Source organism: Bubalus kerabau, chromosome X (genome assembly GCF_029407905.1).
Source record: "Bubalus kerabau isolate K-KA32 ecotype Philippines breed swamp buffalo chromosome X, PCC_UOA_SB_1v2, whole genome shotgun sequence".
Taxonomy (NCBI): domain Eukaryota; kingdom Metazoa; phylum Chordata; class Mammalia; order Artiodactyla; family Bovidae; genus Bubalus; species Bubalus kerabau.
In genome coordinates this window covers 26,818,469-26,839,081 of record NC_073647.1, presented here as the reverse complement: position 1 = coordinate 26,839,081, position 20,613 = coordinate 26,818,469, and the positions used below count along the sequence as shown (strand labels likewise).

The following is a 20,613-nucleotide window of genomic DNA, read 5'->3' as shown; positions in this document are numbered from 1 at the left end:
GAAGGAAATGGCAACCCACTCCAGTATTCTTGCCTGGAGAATCCCATGGATGGAGGAACTTGGTGGGCTACAGTCCACGGGTCGCAAATCAAGCCCAGGCCAGAGAGGTTCCAGGAATGCAAAGATCCGTTTGACCTCATCCTGACCTGTGAAGAGCGAGTGTATGACCAGGTGGTGGAAGATATGGATTCTGGGGAGCAGGAGACCTGCCAGCCTGTGCATGTGATCAACGTGAACATCCTGGACACCCGCAAGGAGGCTACGCTGGGAGCATTCCTCATCTGCGACCTGTGCCAGTGCGTCCAGCTCATGGGGGACATGGAGGACGGGATCGGCGAGCTGCTGCAGGCATTCGAGGAAAAGAGCCGCAGGAGCTTTCTGCACACCGTCTGCTTCTACTGAGCCCAGCCTGACGTCCGGCCCACTGCCCACTTGAAGCCATTTTCCTGAGTTTCCTTTTGGTAGTACTTTTTCCTTCCTGATACTTGTTTTTACCTTTAGGTATTCTGCTGGTGGACGTTAGCAATACCTAGTAAACGGTACTGTATGCAGTAAGAAGATAAGGAAATGCCAGATCACAAAACAAACGTTTTTCCCATCCCACTTCCCCTTATGAGTAGAATCTTGACTGTAGTTTTTTTTTTTCTTTAACCAAAAAAGATAAAACGGTTGATAGCACATTTCCCCTAAGACATCTGCCTCTCACTGAGCATCCCTTTCCCGGCTTCCCTAACTGCTTATAATGTAAGAATTCCTGAATAAATAACAGGATCCACTTTTGAAAAGGATCCTGCCATTGGCCAATAAATAGATGTGGATGGTCATTAGTAATAATATTACCAAAAGGAATACTGGAGTGGGTTGTCATTTTCTTCTCCAAGAATCTTCTTGACCCAGGTATCGAACCTGGATCTCCTACATTGCAGGTGGATTCCTTACCAGCTGATCCACAAATGAGAATAGGTTCTCAACCTCCCAAGTAATGAGGAAAAGGTAAGTTAAACTCAACATAACTTTCACAAGGGTCAAATTAGCAAACATAAAAAGACATTGACCCTTGTCTTTCACAAGGGAGGGTCAAATTAGCAAAAATGAAAAAGCATGATCATGCCAAATGGTCATACCACAGAAAGATGCAGGGAACTTGAAGTTCTGGTGGGAGTATAAATGTATACACCTCCTTTGGAGAGCACTTGCAATATGTAGCAAAGATGTGCATGCCTTATTATGGTCCCAAAGTCCCTCTTCTAGATGTTTACCAGGGAAAAATCCTTGCATGTGTGAGAAGACATAAACCAGAATGTGTATTGCTCTATCAAAAGTGAATGACCAGATATGAGAATGAATTAGTATTATCAATGGCACTTTGAATGATTGAATGGTATTCACATATTCATCAATAAAGATGAATCTGGAAAATATTGTTGCATGTATAAAGTGATCTGGAAAAGGATGTGTGCTACATTTGTGCAAAAGAATAGGGAAATGGACATTGCCATGCCAAGGGGTTTCCTGGGGCCTTTGGGTAGTGGGCCACACATAGTTCAGAAGGTTCCCCTGAGGAGATGGTTGGAAAAGTTAAGTCCTATCTCCTGGAGTCTGACCAATCTGAAGTGGACCAGGCAGACCCTCCTGGACAGTTTCACTTAAAATATTCTCTAAGTTATTGTTCTTACCTTGAAGAAATCTTTCTTTGTCTTATAGAAAAGCCTGGTGTCATACCATCCATTATTGTGGCAGTGACTCAGGTATGCAGTGTGGTGGCTCTCTGCTGGGGAGAGTAGAAGGGTCAGGTGACTCAGGATTTTAGATGAAGAGGCTGAGTTTATCGCTGAAACAAATTGTGTATTTTCTTCCCTCTGTTTATGCATCAGTGAAAACTGAAAGAGTTCAGTGATTATTTTTTTAATCACCTAACTTTGGGTTGTTTTTTTGTGCAAGAATAAAAAGTCTTTCCTTAAATATTCAGTAGAATTTTCAGACCTTGGCTGTATTAATAATGAAAGTGATGCTTAGATGCTTAAAATACTTTCTCCCCTCCTCATTTCCCTTTCTTTCCCCTATCTTAGAACATAAAAGATGAAGGCAGTTCTGAGGAGTAACTTTTCAGTTGATTAATCCTCTTGAACTCAGTATAGCTTTCAAAGGGAGAAAGGGCCACCAGCATAGATCAAATCAGGACCTCATCTCATGTGTCTACCCAGGCTCCCGTTGCCATAGTTTAGGTGGTAGGATTCATGGGTCCTGGTGTTTGATCTAAAATCCTCTCTGCATGTATGATAGGATGTGACTCAATTGTGTGTTTATTTGAATCTTTTCTGTCCATTCTGGGAACCTGCAATTACATACATTTGTTGAGATACAGCATTGTGCTAATTATAGAAACTATTGTGATATCATTATTGATGAATAGACATTTTTCATCTTATTTTGGTATACTTTGCACATTATATGAGTGTGTATGCACACTTTTTTTAATATAAATTTACTTTAATTGGAAGCTAATTACTTTACAATATTGTATTGGTTTTGCCATACATCAACATGAATCCGCCATGTGTGTACATGTGTTCCCCATCGTGAACCCCCCTCCCACCTCCCTCCCCATACCATCCCTCTGGGTCATCCCAGTGCACCAGCCCCGAGCATCCTGTATCATGCATCGAACCTGGACTGGTGATTTGTTTCACATATGATATTATACATGTTTCAATGCCATTCTCCCAAATCATGCCACCCTCACCCTCTCCCACAGGGTCCAAAAGACTGTTCTATACATCTGTGTCTCTTTGGCTGTCTCACATACAGGGTTATCATTACCATCTTTCTAAATTCCATATATATGCATTAGTATACTGTATTGGTCTTTTTCTTTCTGGCTTACTTCACTCTGTATAGTAGGCTCCAGTTTCATTCACCTCATTAGAACTGATTCAAATTTATTCCTTTTAATGGCTGAGTAATACTCCATTGTGTATATGTACCACAGCTTTCTTATCCATTCATCTGCTGATGGACATCTAGGTTGCTTCCATGTCCTGGCTATTATAAACAGTGCTGCGACGAACATTTGGGGTACACGTGTCTCTTTCAGTTCTGGTTTCCTTGGTGTGTATGCCTAGCAGTGGGATTGCTGGGTCATATGGCAGTTCTATTTCCAGTTTTTTAAGGAATCTCCACACTGTTCTCCATAGTGGCTGAACTAGTTTGCATTCCCACCAACAGTGTAAGAGGGTTCCCTTTTCTCCACACCCTTTCCAGCATTTATTGCTTGTAGACTTTTGGATAGCAGCCATTCTGACTGGCGTGAAATGGTACCTCATTGTGGTTTTGATTTGCATTTCTCTGATAATGAGTGATGTTGAGCGTCTTTTCATGTGTTTGTTAGCCATCTGTATGTCTTCTTTGGAGAAATGTCTGTTTCATTATTTGGCCCATTTTTTGATTGGGTCGTTTATTTTTCTGGAATTGAGCTGCAGGAATTGCTTGTATATTTTTAAGATTAATTCTTTGTCACTTGCTTCATTTGCTATTATTTTCTCCCATTCTGAAGGCTATCTTTTCACCTTGCTTATAGTTTCCCTTGTTGTGCAGAAGCTTCTAATTTTAATTAGATCCATTTGTTTATTTTTGCTTCTTTCCCCCAATATTCTGGGAGCTGGGTCATAGAGGATCCTGCTATGATTTATGTCGGAGAGTGTTTTGCCTATGTTCTCCTCTAGGAGTTTTATAGTTTCCGGTCTTAGGTTTAGATCTTTAATCCGTTTAGAGTTTATTTTTATGTATGGTGTTAGAAAGCGTTGTAGTTTCATTCTTTTACAAGTGGTTGACCAGTTTTCCCAGCATCACTTGTTAAAGAGATTGTCTTTTCTCCATTGTACAGTCTTGCCTCCTTTGTCAAAGATAAGGTGTCCATAGGAGTGTGGATTTATCTCTGGGCTTTCTGTTTTGTCCCATTGATCTATATTTCTGTCTTTGTGCCAGTACCATACTGTCTTGATGACTGTGGCTCTGTAGTCAGGCAGGTTGATTCCTCCAGTTCCATTCTTCTTTCTCAAGATTGCTTTGGCTATTTGAGGTTTTTTGTATTTCCATACAAATTGTGAAATCATTTGTTCTAGCTCTGTGAAGAATACCGTTGGTAGCTTGATAAGGATTGCATTGAATCTATAGATTGCTTTGGGTAGTATACTCATTTTCACTATATTGATTCTTCCGATCCATGAACAAGGTATATTTTTCCATCTATTAGTGTCCTCTTTGATTTCTTTCACCAGTGTTTTATAGTTTTCTATATATAGATCTTTTGTTTCTTTAGGTAGATATATTCCTAAGTATTTTATTCTTTTCGTTGCAGTGGTGAATGGAATTTTTTCCTTAATTTTTCTTTCTGTTTTCTCATTATTAGTGTATAGGAATGCAAGGGATTTCTGTGTGTTGATTTTATATCCTGAAACTTTACTATATTCATTGATTAGCTCTAGTAATTTTCTGGTGGAATCTTTAGGGTTTTCTATGTAGAGGATCATGTCATCTGCAAACAGTGAGAGTTTTACTTCTTCTTTTCCAATCTGGATTCCTTTTATTTTTCTGCTCTGATTGCTGTGGCCAAAACTTCCAAAACTCTGTTGAATAGTAGTGGTGAGAGTGGGCACCCTTGTCTTGTTCCTGACTTTAGGGGAAACGCTTTCAATTTTTTACCACTGAGGATAATGTGTTCTGTGGGTTTGTCATATGTAGCTTTTATTATGTTGACATATGTTTCTTCTATTCCTGCTTTCTGGAGGGTTTTTATCATAAATGGAAGTTGAATTTTGTCAAAGGCTTTCTCTGCATCTATTGAGATAATCATATGACTTTTATTTTTCAATTTGTTAATGTGGTGTATTACATTGATTGATTTGTGGATATTGAAGAATCCTTGTATACCTGGGATCAAACCCACTTGGTCATGATGTATGATCTTTTTAATCTGTTTTTGGATTCTGATTGCTAGACTTTTGTTAAGGATATTTGCATCTATGTTCATCAGTATTATTGGCCTGTAGTTTTCTTTTTTTGTGGGATCTTTGTCAGGTTTTGGTATTAGAGTGATGGGGGCCTCATAGAATGAGTTTGGAAGTTTACCTTCCTCTGCAATTTTCTGGAAGAGTTTGAGTAGGATAGGTGTTGGCTCTTCTCTGAATTTTTGGTAGAATTCAGCTGTGAAGCCGTCTGGACCTGGGCTTTTGTTTGCTGGAAGATTTCTGATTGCAGTTTCAATTTCTGTGCTTGTGATGGGTCTGTTAAGATTTTCTGTTTCTTCCTGGTTCAGTTTTGGAAAGTTGTACTTTTCTAAGAATTGTCCATTTCTTCCAAGTTGTCCATGTTATTGGCATATAATTGCTGATAGTAGTCTCTTATGATCCTTTGTATTTCTGTGTTGTCTGTTGTGATCTTTTCTAATTTTATTTATATGATTCTTCTCCCTTTGTTTCTTGATGAGTCTGGCTAATGGTTTGCCAATTTTATTTATCCTTTCAAAGAACCAGCTTTTGGCTTTGTTGATATCTGCTATGGTCTCTTTTGTTTCTTTTTCATTTGTTTCTGCCCTAATTTTTAAGATTTCTTTCCTTCTACTAACCCTGGGGTTCTTCATTTCTTCCTTTTCTAGTTGCTTTAGGTGTAGAGTTAGGTTATTTACTTGACTTTTTCTTGTTTATTGAGGTATGCCTGTATTGCTATGAACCTTCCCCTTAGCACTGCTTTTACAGCGTCCCACAGGTTTTGGATTGTTGTGTTTTCATTTTCATTCATTTCTATGCATATTTTGATTTCTTTTTTTATTTCTTATGTGATTTGTTGGTTATTCAGCGGCAAGTTGTTCAGCCTCCATATGTTGGAATTTTTAATGGTTTTTCTCCTGTAATTGAGATCTAATCTTACTGCATTGTGGTCAGAAAAGATGCTTGGAATGATTTCAGTTTTTTTGAATTCACCAAGGCTAGATTTATGGCCAAGGATGTGATCTATCCTGGAGAAGGTTCTGTGTGCACTTGAGAAAAAGGTGAAATTCATTGTTTTGGGGTGAAATGTCCTATAGATATCAATTAGGTCTAACTGGTCTATTGTATCATTTTAAGTTTGTGTTTCCTTGTTAATTTTCTGTTTAGTTGATCTATCCACAGGTGTGAGTGGGGTATTAAAGTCTCCCACTACTATTGTGTTATTGTTAAGTTCCCCTTTCATACTTGTTAGCATTTGTCTTACATATTGCAGTGCTTCTATGTTGAGTGCACATATATTTATAATTGTTATATCTTCTTGGATTGATCCTTTGATCATTATGTAGTGTCCTTCTTTGTCTCTTTTCACAGCCTTTGTTTTAAGGTCTTTTTTATCTGATATGAATATTGCTACTCCTGCTTTCTTTTGGTCTCTATTTGTGTGGAATATCTTTTTCCAGCCCTTCACTTTCAGTCAGTATGTGTCCCTTGTTTTGAAGTGGGTCTCTTGTAGACAACATATGTAGGGGTCTTGTTTTTGTATCCATTCAGCCAGTCTTTGTCTTTTGGTTGGGGCATTCAACCCATTTACATTTAAGGTAATTATTGATAAGTATGATCCCATTGCCATTTACTTTATTACTTTGGGTTCGTGTTTATATACCCTTTCTGTGTTTCCTGTCTAGAGAAGATCCTTTAGCATTTGTTGGAGAGCTGGTTTGGTGGTGCTGAATTCTCTCAGCTTGTGCTTGTCTGTTAAGCTTTTGATTTCTCCTTCATATTTGAATGAGATCCTTGCTGGGTCCAGTAATCTGAGCTGTAGGTTATTTTCTTTCATCACTTTAAGTATGTCCTGCCATTCCCTCCTGGCCTGAAGAGTTTCTATTGAAAGATCAGCTGTTATCCTTATGGGAATCCCTTTGTGTGTTATTTGTTGTTTTTCCCTTGCTGCTTTTAATATTTGTTCTTTGTGTTTGATCTTTGTTAATTTGATTAATATGTGTCTTGAGGTGTTTCACCTTGTGTTTATCCTGTTTTGGACTCTCTGGGTTGTTGGACTTGGGTGATTATTTCCTTCCCCATTTTAGGGAAGTTTTCAACTATCATCTCCTCAAATATTTTCTCATGGTCTTTCTTTTTTTCTTCTTCTTCTGAGAGTCCTATGATTCGAATGTTGGGGTGTTTAATATTGTCCCAGAGGTCTCTGAGATTGTCCTCATTTTTGAAAATTCATTTTTTTCCCTCTCTGATTCATTTATTTTTACCATTCTATCTTTTACCTCACTAATCCTATTTTCTGCCTCCCTTATTCTACTATTTGTTCCCTCAAGAGTGTTTTTGATCTCATTTATTGCATTATTCATTGTATATTGACTCTTTTTTATTTCTTCTAGGTCCTTGTTAAACCTTTCTTGCATCTTCTCAATCCTTGTCTCCAGGTTATTTATCTGTGATTCCATTTGGTTTTCAAGATTTTGGATTATTTTCACTATCATTATTCAGAATTTTTATCAGGTAGATTCCCTATCTCTTCCTTTTGTTTGGTTTGTTGGCCATTTATCCTGTTCCTTTTAGTTCAGTTCAGTTGCTCAGTCCTATCCGACTCTTTGCGTACCAATGAATCGCAGCACGCCAAGCCTCTCTATCCATCACCAACGCCTGGAGTTCACTCAGACTCACATCCATCAAGTCAGTGAAGCCATCCAGCCATCACATCCTCTGTCGTCCCCTTCTCCTCCTGCCCCCAATCCCTCCCAGCATCAGAGTCTTTTCCAATGAGTCAACTCTTCGCATGAGGTGGCCAAAGTACTGGAGTTTGAGCTTTAGCATCATTCCTTCCAAAGAAATCCCAGGGCTGATCTCCTTTAGAATGGACTGGTTGGATCTCCTTGCAGTCCAAGGGACTCTCAAGAGTCTTCTCCAACACCACAGTTCAAAAGCATCAATTCTTCAGTGCTCAGCTTTCTTCACAGTCCAACTCTTACATCCATACATGGCCCCTGGAAAAACCATAGCCTTGACTAGACGGATCTTTGTTGGCAAAGTAATGTCACTGCTTTTTAATATGCTGTCTATGTTTGCCATAGCTTGCCAAGTGAAGAGTTCCTCTTCACTTTCTGCCATAAGGGTGGTGTCATCTGCATATCTGAGGTTATTGATATTTCTCCCGGCAATCTTGATTCCAGCTTGTGCTTCTTCCAGCCTAGCATTTCTCATGATGTACTCTGCATATAAGTTAAATAAGCAGGCTGACAATATACAGCCTTGACGTACTCCTTTTCCTATTTGGAACCAGTCTGTTGTTCCATGTCCAGTTCTAACTGTTGCTTCCTGACCTGCATACAGGTTTCTCAAGAGGCAGGTCAGGTGGTCTGGTATTCCCATCTCTTTCAGAATTTTCCACAGTTTATTGTGATCCACACAGTCAAAGGCTTTGGCATAGTCAATAAAGCGGAAATAGATATTTTTCTGGAACTCTCTTGCTTTTTCCATGATCCAGCGGATGTTGGCAATTTGATCTCTGGTTCCTCTGTCTTTTCTAAAACCAGCTTGAACATCAGGAAGTTCACGGTTCACATATTGCTGAAGCCTGGCTTGGAGAATTTTGAGCATTACTTTACTAGTGTGTGAGATGAGTGCAGATGTGCAGGAGTTTGAGCATTCTTTGGCATTGCCTTTCTTTGGGATTGGAATGAAAACTGACCTTTTCCAGTCCTGTGGCCATTACTGAGTTTTCCAAATTTATTGGCATATTGAGTGCAGCACTTTCAAGCATCATCTTTCAGGATTTGAAGTAGCTCAGCTGGAATTCCATCACCTCCACTAGCTTTGTTCATAGTGATGCTTTCTAAGGTCCACTTGACTTCACATTCCAGGATGTCTGGCTCTAGGTGAGTGATCACACCATCGTGATTATCTTGGTCATGAAGATCTTTTTTGTACAGTTCTTCTGTGTATTCCTGCCACCTCTTCTTAATATCTTCTGCTTCTGTTAGGTCCATACTATTTCTGTCCTTTATCGAGCCCATCTTTGCATGAAATGTTCCCTTGGTATCTCTAATTTTCTTGAAGAGATCTCTAGTCTTTCCCATTCTGTTGTTTTCCTCTATTTTTTTGCATTGATCGCTGAGGAAGGGTTTCTTATCTCTTCTTGCTGTTCTTTGGAACTCTGCATTACCTACTGGATATTCCTCTGTCTCTTCATCTTGTTTATATTACTGTGTTTGTGGTGGTCTTTCTGTATTCTGGTAGTTTGTGGAGTTCTCTTTATTGTGGAGTTTCCTCACTGTGGGTGGGGTTGTATAGGTGGCTTGTCAAGGTTTCCTGGTTAGGGAAGCTTGTGTCGATGTTCTAGTGGGTGGAGCTGGATTTCTTCTCTCTAGCATGCAATGAAGTGTCTAGTAATGAGTTATGAGATGCCAGTGTGTTTGGAGTGACTTTGGGAGGCGTATTATATATTGAAGCTCAGGGCTGTGTTTCTGTGTTGCTGGAGAATTTGCATGGTATGTCTTTCTCAGGAACTTGTTGGCCCTTGGGTGGTGCTTGGTTTCAGTGTAGGTATGGAGGTGTTTGATGAGCTGCTGTTGATTAATGTTCTCTGGAGTCAGGCATTCCCTGGTGTTCTCAGGATTTGGTCTTAAGCCTCTTGCTTCTGGTTTTCAGTCTTATTTTTACAATAGCCTCAAGACTTCTCCATCTATACAGCACCATTGATAAAACATCTAGGTTAAAGATGAAAAGTTTCTCCACAGTGAGGGACACCCAGAGAAGTTCACAGAGTTACATAGAGAAGAGAAGAGGGAGGAGGGTGATAGAAGTTACCCGAATGAGATGAGTTGAAATCAAAACAGGAGAGAGCAAGCTAGCCAGTAATCACTTCCTTATGTGCACTCCACAGTCTGGACTGCTCCAAGATGTTCACGGAGTTATACAGAGAAGAGAAGAGGGAGGGAGGAAGGAGAGAGAGGTGGCCAGGAGGATAAAGGGGTTAATCAAAAGGAGAGAGACAGATCCAGCCAGTAATCCATTCTGTAAGTGTTCTCCACTGTCTGGAATACACAAAGAGATTCACAGAGTTGGGTAGTGAAGAGAAGGGGGAAGGAGGAGATAGAGGCGACCTGGTGGAGAAAAAGCAGCGTCCAAAGTGGGAGAGAACAGTCAAGCCAGTAATCTCGCTCCCAAGTAAAAATGGGTACTGAAGACTGGGTTCTTAAAAGTACAAAATTGATAACAAATACCAAAAAGCAATGATTAAAAATCTAGAGTAGAGGTTGGATTTTCAAAAATACAATATTAAAGGAAAAAAAAACAAAGTCACGAAAATTATAAAATATATATATGTGAAGTTTGCTTTAAAAAATAGGGTCTCTCTTTTTTTTTGAAAAGTAATAAAAAGTTATAAAAATGAAAACTAAAGTAGTAATAGAGGGCTTAAATATTTTAAAAAATTAAAAAAATAAAGAATGATAGTAAAAATAGTAAAAATATATGTAGGAGTTTCTCTGGTGCTGTTGTGGGCAGTCTGGGGTCAGTTCATTTTCAGATAGTTCCTTACTGATACTGCTGCTAAGTCACTTCAGTCGTGTCCGACTCTGTGTGACCCCATAGACGGCAGCCCACCAGGCTCCCCCGTCCCTGGGATTCTCCAGGCAAGAACACTGGAGTGGGTTGCCATCTCCTTCTCCAATGCATCAAAGTGAAAAGTGAAAGTGAAGTCGCTCAGTCTTGTCTGACCCTCAGCGATCCCATGGACTGCAGGCTACCAGGCTCCTCCATCCATGGGATTTTCCAGGCAAGAGTACTGGAGTGTTGTGCCATTGCCTTCTCCGGGATAGTTCCTTGATCCAGCTTATATTTCTCAAGATCTGTAGGCCCCTTCCTATGTAGTTGGTACTAACTACAGGGTTTTAATCTATTGCACCTGTCACTTCCAAGGAAGTTCCCTCTGGTTTAGCTTCTTCTGTTTGCTGGTCTCTTCAGTGTCTAATTTCCGCCCTGACACAAGGGGGCGGTGGTGAACACTTTTTTAGGCTCACTTGTTCAGTCGTGCTGTGGGGAGGGAGGGACACTGCAAACAAATAACGCTGGCGTGTGCTCGCAGTGTCTCGGCCACACTGGGTTTGTCGCCTCTCATGGCGTGTGTGCTTTCCCTGTCTACACTGCTTAGGCTCTAGGTTGCTCTGCCAGAAACTGTCTGAGGCCGGCCCTGGGTTGTTTGCACTTCCCAGGTCTGAGCCGCTCAGGTTCAGGTACTCAGGTAGTCTTCATGGGTGCAGACTCGGTTGGGCCTGCGTTTTGTGCCCTTCCCAGATCCGAGCAGCTCAGGTGACCAGGTGTTTGCCAAGCGTGGTCGCTGCGACTTATCACCTCCCCCGTCCCTGCCACTTGGTTTTCTGGGTGTACAACCGGCGCACCTTTGACCATCCAGAATCCCAAGAAGTCGTAGTTAGCAACGAAGCCTGCTTGCAGTTTGGTAGATAATGCCTCTCTGGGGCCGCAGTTGCCCCCTTCCGGCTCTGGCTGCCCTCGCCTGCCTGTCACCAGGCAGGGGGATGGGCCGGGCTAGCTCTGCTCAGTCCTTTGTTCTGTGAGCGGGCCTGATGGTGTCTTAGGTTAGGGCTTTTTGCGTAGCTCTAGTCAGTCCTTTGTTCTGTGAGCGGGCCTGGCGGTGTCTCAGGTTAGGGCTTTTTGTGTGGTAGCTATCCCACAGTCTGGTTTGCTAGCCCAAGTTAGTTCCCTCAGATTGCCCTCGGGGCATTCATGCCCAGCCCTTACTCTAAGCAATGCAGCCCGCGCCTCCCTGCCCAGTCCCCGCATACTAGCAGCAGGTGCAGGCGTCTGCACTGATTCTCCGCTGGGGGAGTTACCATTGGACATGTAATCTGTGGGTTCTAATTATTTATTTATTTTTCCTCCCGATTATGTTGGCCTCTGTGGTTCCAAGGCACACCACAGATTCAGCAGTGAGAGTGTTTCCTGGTGTTTGGAAACTTCTCTCTTTTTTAAGACTCCCCTCCCGGGATGGAACTCCATCCCTACCTCTTTCGTCTCTCTTTTTGTCTTCTATATTTTTTCCTACCTCCTTTAGAAGACAATCATCTGCTTTTCTGGGTGCCTGATGTCCTCTGCCAGCATTCAGAAGTTGTTTTGTGGAATTTACTCAGAGTTCAAATGTTCTTTTGATGAATTTGTGGGGGAGAAAGGGATCGCCCCGTCCTATTCCTCTGCCATCTTAAGACCACCCTCCTCTCTTTTTAATATCACTAGACGAATGCTCAAATCAGCAAGTAATAAGGAGATTGGACCCAGTCCACTATTTGAGAAAAGTCAACTTTTGTCATTTATATGAACAGATCCATGGTTGGAGTTTTAAAACTCTCTATAAGCATCAAAAAGATTTTTGATCTTAGATGCAATTCTAGAATTCTCAGTCACCTTAGTGATGTTCTTGGGGAAATTCCACGAGGGCATGGGCTTTGTCTTTCTTGTTCACTGTGGTAGGGCCCAGTGCAATTCTAGGCACATGGTAGGACTTCAGTATTTTTTAAATGAATGGGTGGATGGATAGATGGGTGGATAGATTAATGGATGGTTGAAAAGAAGGAAGAGAGGAAGGACAGAGGGTGGCAGAAATCTGCTTTGAGGACTTCCATATGGAAGGTGTTCACTTTGTCGGAACATTGACTTTTATATTTAAAACGTCTGACCTCTTACTTCAGATACCCAGAGTGGCAGCCACAGGATACTTGCTATTTATGATTTTTTAAATGTTTGAAGCCCATTCCAGGGAGTAAGGGAAGAAGAGCACATCAAAGCTGCCCTGCTCCTTTTTTGGCTTTAAGTTCAAACGTAGCATTCAAGATGATGCAGGTATTTGATTGTGTAGAGTTAATATTCCCCCAGAAGGTAGAAACAGCTGAAGTATAAATAGCTTCTTTGAATTTTTTTAGTAAACTAATTTAGGAGAATGGCTTCATACAAAAAAGTGCACAAATCCAAAATGAACAGCTCAGTAAATGTTTACAAATTGAACAAACTGTTGTAACTAGCACCCAGAACAAGAAAGGCAACATTACAAGCACTCTAGAGGTCATTCTTCTGCCCTGTTCCAGAGTTTACTCCTCACTACATGGGTAACCACTATAATTTCAAACACCATAGCTTGGATTTTCCTATTCCAGATATATGTGTGAATGGCTTATTTCACTGACTGTTATGTTTTCAAGGTTTATTTATGTTGTCACATATATCAATTCTCATTTATTCATATTGCTGAGTAACATTCCACTGTGTTGTATTTCTGTAAGATTACAGAAAAACCAGAATGAACTTTTTGGCCAACCCAGTATGTATACACTAGTTCAGATGTATGTTTTTACTTCTTGGCTATTGTAAACAAAGTTGCCATGAACATTTGGGTACAAGCTTTAGTGTGGACGTATATTTTCAGTTCTCTTGGGTAAATGTCTAGTACTTGCATTGCTGGGCCCTGTAGTAACTTCAGGCTTAACTTTTTTATCAACTGCCAAACTTTTCAGAGTGGCTACTCCATTTTATGTTCCTGTCAGTAGCTTGTAAGAATTCTATCTGCTCCAGATCCTTCCCAACCCTTGGTATAGTCAGTCTTAATTTTTAACCATTCTGATGGGAAATCTATATTTTCTTCTCCTTAGGTTATGATGTCTTGTTATACTCAGAACATAATTCAAAAGCTGACTTCTATAGATTACCTAATCTTTAGGTCATTTCCAAGCAAAGGCATTAATTGGAACAACTAACCTTTTCCTCTCTTTTCTGAAATATGTGGAAAAAGCCTTCAAGGTTTGGCTCAGTTGCTTCTTCTACCAGAAAGCCTTTCCTGAGTCCTCTTCACCCAATCTACATGTGCTGACTTCCCTCTGAAGGCTCATTTCCTTTTTGTGTCTTTCAGCAGAGCACCAACACAAAGTAGGTACCTAAATACACCTTTGTTGAGTGACCCTATTGTACTAGTAGACTCTATTCTACTGGGTTGGCCAAGAAGTTAATTTTTAACTTGGCCAAATGAACTTCTTGGCCAACCCGACACATCCAATTATCTCAAAGAATCTTTGTGACAGAGTTCTAGAAGGGACTTAAATGTCATCTGCCCAATCTTATCACTTTATTGGTAAGAAACTTGAAACTCAGAAAGATGAATGGGCATAGCCAGACAATCAGAGCCTAGTGGGAATGCCTCCTGACTCCTATTCCAGGGTTCTTTCTACCTACCCAGACAAGCTGCTTCCTGCATCTTTGCTTCCCCTCTGCCATTAATTCTCAGAGATAGAAATTAATCTTTGGCAGGAAAAAACCCTGTACATTTCCAGGGCTTAAATTGAAAGTCAAAGAAACAAACCTCTTATGATCATGGAAACTGCATTATCCAGCACTGAAAACTACCGTCAGTTAAACCAGAGAAAGGAAACTTAAAGTGACTTTTCAGCAAATACAGTTTTTAATGATACACATATAATATCTTGTTTTGTTTTGTACTCTGATCATGATTAAGAATTTCAAATAGCTCAGGAAGAATTAAGAAGATTTACACCCATATTATTACTCATAACCATTTAGAGCAAAGAAAGAAATCTTTTTAAAAGATGTTTATTGCTTTCATACCAAATGAGAATCTGAATTAAAATGATTCCCAGCACAATCTTTTGAGTTTAAAATACATTCAGCAGTTTTCAGAATCCCTTGTAATAACAACAATGCTCTGTAATTTCATGGAGTTTGTAGTTTTTCAAAGGAGGTTAGGGGAAGATGCTGTAAACATGAACTTCCTAATCTCCGTCATGCAGTGACTGCCCTGGGCCAATCTTTTTAACACCAGCTCCTCAGATGGAGACTTTAACACTCTGCCTGGGTGTCCAGGTTTCAAGATTTGACTCCGTGGTTCACTGCAAATTTACTTCAAATGTAAGAACCTTGGTTCTTCAGTAATTATCTGATCCTCAGTTCCTGGACTGTAAAATGTGATGATCTTATACCCATTTAGAGAAATAATGTATGGCAAGCACCTTGTTCTTGGTAGATCTTCTTCGTATGGTAGCTACTGTTAGATCCCTGCTGGAGAAGGCTATGAAGTAGGAAAAGAGGGCTTTGTGGATTCCCTAACCCAAAATATCCCAAACTCATTCATTCACTTATTCATTTTTTGAGAATAGATTGACAGCTTTCTATTCCTGTAGTGGGGGTGAGGGGCATGCAAATGAATTTCCCACATTTAAGCATGTCACATTATGTATTGTTTTTAGCTCATTGATTTCTGTAAATAACAATTATTAACAGTGCTAAGCTCTAACATACTAAAGGCTAACAATGTTGGAAAGAATATTTCAATCAAAAAACCAGTATATCACACATCATAAAAAGATAAGAACTGATGGATGAGCTAAAGTATCTCCTCCTGTCTAAGTAAATGTTAGAAATAAGCTTCAGGGACTTATGATTTATACTAACTCCTGGATCTGGAAGACCTCATTGCTCGATTAATGGTCTAAAACAAGCAAAAAAATATAGGCTTTTTTGTTTTGTTTTGTTTTTGTTTTGTTTTTTTAAGCCAGGAATACTTTCAGAATGGGTCTGAAATCAGTCATGTGCTTAATCTGGAACTCTCAGAAAACAGTGCTAACTTCTGTTTTCTGGAGCAAATGCAGAGCAAGAGAAGCTGCCAGGAAGGCTGCAAGGGCTGGAATATGCCCTTTGACCCGGAGTCAGGAGACCTTGTCTCTCACTCCAGATCAGTCACTGCTTTAGACTGGGACCCTGCACTTGTCACCTTAATGTTGTGAAATTCACAAGCTCACCTTGATGTTGTGGAAATTCTCTATCCAGGCAAAACTCTTAATTATAAACTACATCCTGTAGATTTATAGGGTTCCACAGAGGTGCTTCAGGGATCACTGAAGGAGGCATTCTGAGACCTTAGTCCTCACCCCCAAGCCAAGTTCAGGGTTGCATTTGAATAAAGGGTTCCATTCCAAGTCCTGAGTAAAGCTGCCAGCCACTAGGCTAAGTGATCCTCAGAGTTCTTTGGTTCTAAGTAACCAACGTGGTTCTGAGTAACCAAAGTGGACATCTGATTTTAAAATTATTGATACGTTAGCCAGCCCTTAGCCTACAATGAGGGTGGCAGTCGATTTACCTACTGTACTACCCAGGTACATCCCAGACCTAGATTGTTTGATTTTGTGATGATTCAGAATCATCACAGGAAGGTTGAATTAGACAGTGTCATCTTACTCTCACTCATTTTTATCTCTATGTGGTATATTTCATGGGGTTCTAAGTATACTTCATGGGTCTTTGACAACTAGAATGTTCAATTGATCCATCAGTGCCATTCGTCAGCTATGCTGACCATCAGTAAATTTATTGAAGCAGACAGTGAACAATTTGAATTTGGGGCAGTGTTTCTCACACTTACATAGACGATGTCATAAGGAAGAGCCAGCAACAAGATGTGTGTGTGAGTGTCGGCCAATTGTTTTTATAGACGTATAGTAAAGGCTGATGTATTTGAGGCATCGAGTTATTTCAGGCAGTCTGCATTCACTGTGACTGAAAATGGTTCTTTGAAGCAATTCTATTTCCAAGTGACTAAAAAACACAGCCATGAAAGCAGAAATCTAGATTCTGTCGGGATACACCCAGCATCTCCAAGAAAATAAACTGGAGGTGTATTGCACATTCCAGTTTAAAATGTGGCCTCCCTCTGAGTGACAGTGGTGCTATTAATGTCCTTTTACTCCGGGGAGAGAACTTTGTGGCACTATTGATGCTTTTATGTGCATTTCTCTGTTTATTTTCAGTGTGTTTATCCATTTACCTCTTAATTGCTTCATTTTTGCTTCACCTTCTTCCTCTCTAGGCTCCAGTGCTTTTGAAACTTGACTGCATCCATGGATTCTTGGAATCTGAAATAAGTGACAGGGTGCCTGTTGCTACAGAGCCAGGTTCTATTCGAGACACTGCTGTAATACAGGGATGATGAGCTGCTCTTGTTAGTATGTTACTGCATTTTGTAGGGTTATGTTTTGAGGGATTTTCACTCTAGGTGAGGCACTTGTTTAAGACTAGTGAAAGAATCAATGATTGAATCCAAGATGGAGGTTGGGGAGAAGACTTGAAGGGCATGGATCCTCTTAAGTCCTTCTTTGGCACGTCTAATCTTCCTATATCATGTTGATTTGTTCACCTATATCTCTTCTTTATTAAAATGATTGCTGTGAGAGCAGGTTTTGGACTCTTGTGGGATTTCTGGGGTTTAGCACACTGCCTATAGAATTGGCTATGTGCATTATAGTCAGTGCATGAGAAAAGGAGATTAGAGCCATAAATTGGGAGGGACTGTCCTAGAAAAGCAAAATGTGGTGAAGATATAGTACTGTGTATTATTTGATACTTTCATTGATCTCAAGGATGAGGAAAATTTTAATGATTGAGCTTTGAACTGCAAGAGGTAAAGATTTGACTCTCTCCCAAATATTCATTCCAGTCTTACTCCAAAGGTAGCCCAGATTGTTCTCCTGACTATCCAATACACAAATGCACTTATCCCAGAAATCAGAAGAAATGCCATGGAATTCCAGAACTTACTGCCATCTGTGCCACAAATGGCCGAATTATGAGAAGTCGTTTAGTCAGCAATATTGAAATAGCATCTGCATAGGCAGACAACAAACTCAGACATCTTCCCTCTGAGATCCAGCTGCCATTTTGGCTGATGGCAAGCTCCCAGCCCCCCAAATCCTAGAATTGCAGAGCAGAGGCACTCTACCCAAGTCAGAGACTGGAAAAGGCAGGGGTTGCACCTAAGCCACTTTTTTGACAGTCTTAAACAAATAGATTCCTATTAATTCATTCATCTCTTGGACTCAGGTCGACAGATGAGTAGAGAAGTGAGAGAGAAGTATGAGTGACACTTTAAAAAATTGAGTTTATTCCGAGAATGCAAGACTGGTTCAACAATTGGAAATCTATCAGTATGACAGATTTGAAGCAGAAAAACCATGTCATTGATAGATACAGAAAAAAGAAAGTACTTTTGAGTTTTAAAAATCATGAATGAATGCTCAATTTTAAGTAAAATAAGAATAGAAAGCTACTTATTAAAATGATGATATATATTTTTTATAAACCAATAATAAACATCATGATAAATGGAGAAATACAAATGGCATTTCCATAAAAAAACAGGAACAAGACAGGGATTCCCACATCATTGCTACTATTCAACATTGTTTTAGAGATAATCGTAGTATTATATATCAAGGAAAAGAAATTAGCTTTATAGACAGGAAAAGTGACAATTATTTGAATACAATATCAGTATATATCTATGAAAACCAGAAGATTAGATGATAAAATCTCTAGAATGAACAAGAATTTAATATGGTGACTTGGTGCAAAATAACTATAAAAATCAATTGATTTTTACTTATAATAGCACCAACTAGGTCGAAATAAGACAAAATCCTATTTACAGTAAGATGTAACTAAATCATCTAGGAATAAAATTAATTAGAAAGATTCAATCTATGTAAAAAGCTATAACATTTTATGTAATGGCAGAATGCAATATCTATTCAAAGTGAGAGATATACCATGCCCCTGTATGGAAAGAATTATTATCTTAAATACTTAGGATTTTTTTTTAACTTGAGGTGATGATTCTGGAATTCATGTGGAAGAATAAATATACTAGCATTGATAAGGACATCTTGGAGGGAAAAAATGTGTGAGGGGTAAGTTCTCCTGTCAGAAAAGAACAAATCAGTATGATATTGACCCAAATTTGACAAAGAAACAAACAGATTGGAAGGTTGTTGCTGAACAAAAAGATGCCAGGATTCTTGGCCTCCAGAGGAGAAGAATTCAATCCAGGGCCAGAGACGAGGCTTGATCGCTCAGAGCTTTTGTGTAATAAAGTTTTATTAAAGTATAAAGGAGATATAGAAAGCTTCTTACAGAGGCATCAGAAGGGGGCAGAAAGAGTACCCCCCTGCTAGTCTTCAGCTGGATGTTATATAGTCACTAGCAAAGAAAGGAATATCTTAAAACTCAGAATGGCACCAGGCCCCTCATCCATAAAATCCATTTTGGGATAATCTTGGCACCAGATGATTCATCTGGGGCCATAAAATGATTGACTTGAATCTTATAGAAGGGCAGATTACTATACAAATAGTTTCATTTACATAGATTAGGGGAACAATATCTGAGTATAACATACTAGTTTGTCAAGTAGGTTCTGAGCCATTAGGTGGAACTGACTTGAAGACAGAGTTTGGGGTAAATGCATAGTACATTAACATAGCTTAAGACAAACATTTCCATAAGAAAAATGCATTGGTTAACTCAAGGTTTGTTAACTTCAGGTGAAACCAGGTATCATTATGGCAACACAGTATTTTAAGAGAAACCTCCTTTTAAATTTGTATAAAGAAGGAAAAAAATATCACTAGTTTGTTTCCTCCTGCTGCTTAAGAGAGAGAAAAATGTCTGACACTTGCAGCCTATTTCCTCCGTTTGGAGACCCCGGGCCTTCCTGCCTGTTACCCTCTCAAGATCAGGTGGAAGTTATAGATACAAGTAAATATGTGTGTGCATGTGACAGGTTGCTTCAGTCATCCCTAACTCTTTGCTACCCCATGGACTGTAACCTGCCAGGTTCCTCTGTCCATGGGATTCTCCAGACAAGAATAATGCAGTGAGTTGCCATTTTCTTCTCCAGGGGATCTTCCTGACCCAGAGATCAAACCTACTTCTCTTAAGTCTCGTGCATTGGCAGGTGGGTTCTTTAGCACAAGTTATATATGGGAGCCTGCTAATGCTAAAGGACTTAACTGAAGTCAAAAGGAAAGACTGGCTTTTTGTTTTTATTTTTTATTTAAAAAGTCTAATTATTTTGTAATTTAGGGAGATAAAGTTTACATACCATACAATTCACCCGTTTAAAGTATACAGTTTTGTGGTTTTGTTAATAAGTCTATATAGAGAGTTGTGCCACTACATCACAGTCAAATTTAACAAGAAACCCCATACCCCTTAGCAATTAGTCTTCCCAACCCGCACCCCCCCCCCAGATTTAGATAACCACTGTTACACTTTGTATCTCTTACTGATTTGCATTTTCTAGACATTTCATTCTTATGAATGAAATAATATAATTTTTTGTGTCTGCCTTCACTTAACATAATGTTTTCAAGGTTTATTCACATGGTAGTGTTGTAGGAAAGGGGACCCCTTCCAGGGCCTGAAACTGGGCTCTTGTCTAACACTCAGAAATGAATTGTCTGAGGAGACACATCTGCTGACAAAACAAGAGATTTTATTGGGAAAGGGCACCCGGGTGGAGAGCAGTAGGGTAAGGGAACCCAGGAGAACAGCTCTGCCACAGGGGTTTTATGGTGATGGGATTAGTTTCCGGGTTGTCCTTAGCCAATTATTTTGACTCAGAGTCCTTTCTGGTGGTGCCTGCCTTGTTCAGCCAAGATGGATGTCAGAGAGAAGGATTCTGGGAGGTGGTCGGACATGTGCTGTCTCCTTTTGATCTTTCCCAAATTCTTCCGGTTGGTGGTGGCTTATTCGTTCCATGTTCCTT

At 39.9% G+C, this 20,613-nt stretch overlaps 1 protein-coding gene and 1 pseudogene across 3 annotated transcripts in view; both read left to right on the top strand.

Moving 5' to 3' along the window:
• Positions 1–10,298, top strand: part of LOC129639777 (RNA polymerase II subunit A C-terminal domain phosphatase SSU72-like) — a 31,394-nt pseudogene extending 21,096 nt beyond the window's left edge.
• FGF13 (fibroblast growth factor 13) overlaps positions 1–20,613 on the top strand; it is a 574,996-nt gene that overhangs the window by 153,889 nt on the left and 400,494 nt on the right. The window lies entirely within an intron of this gene.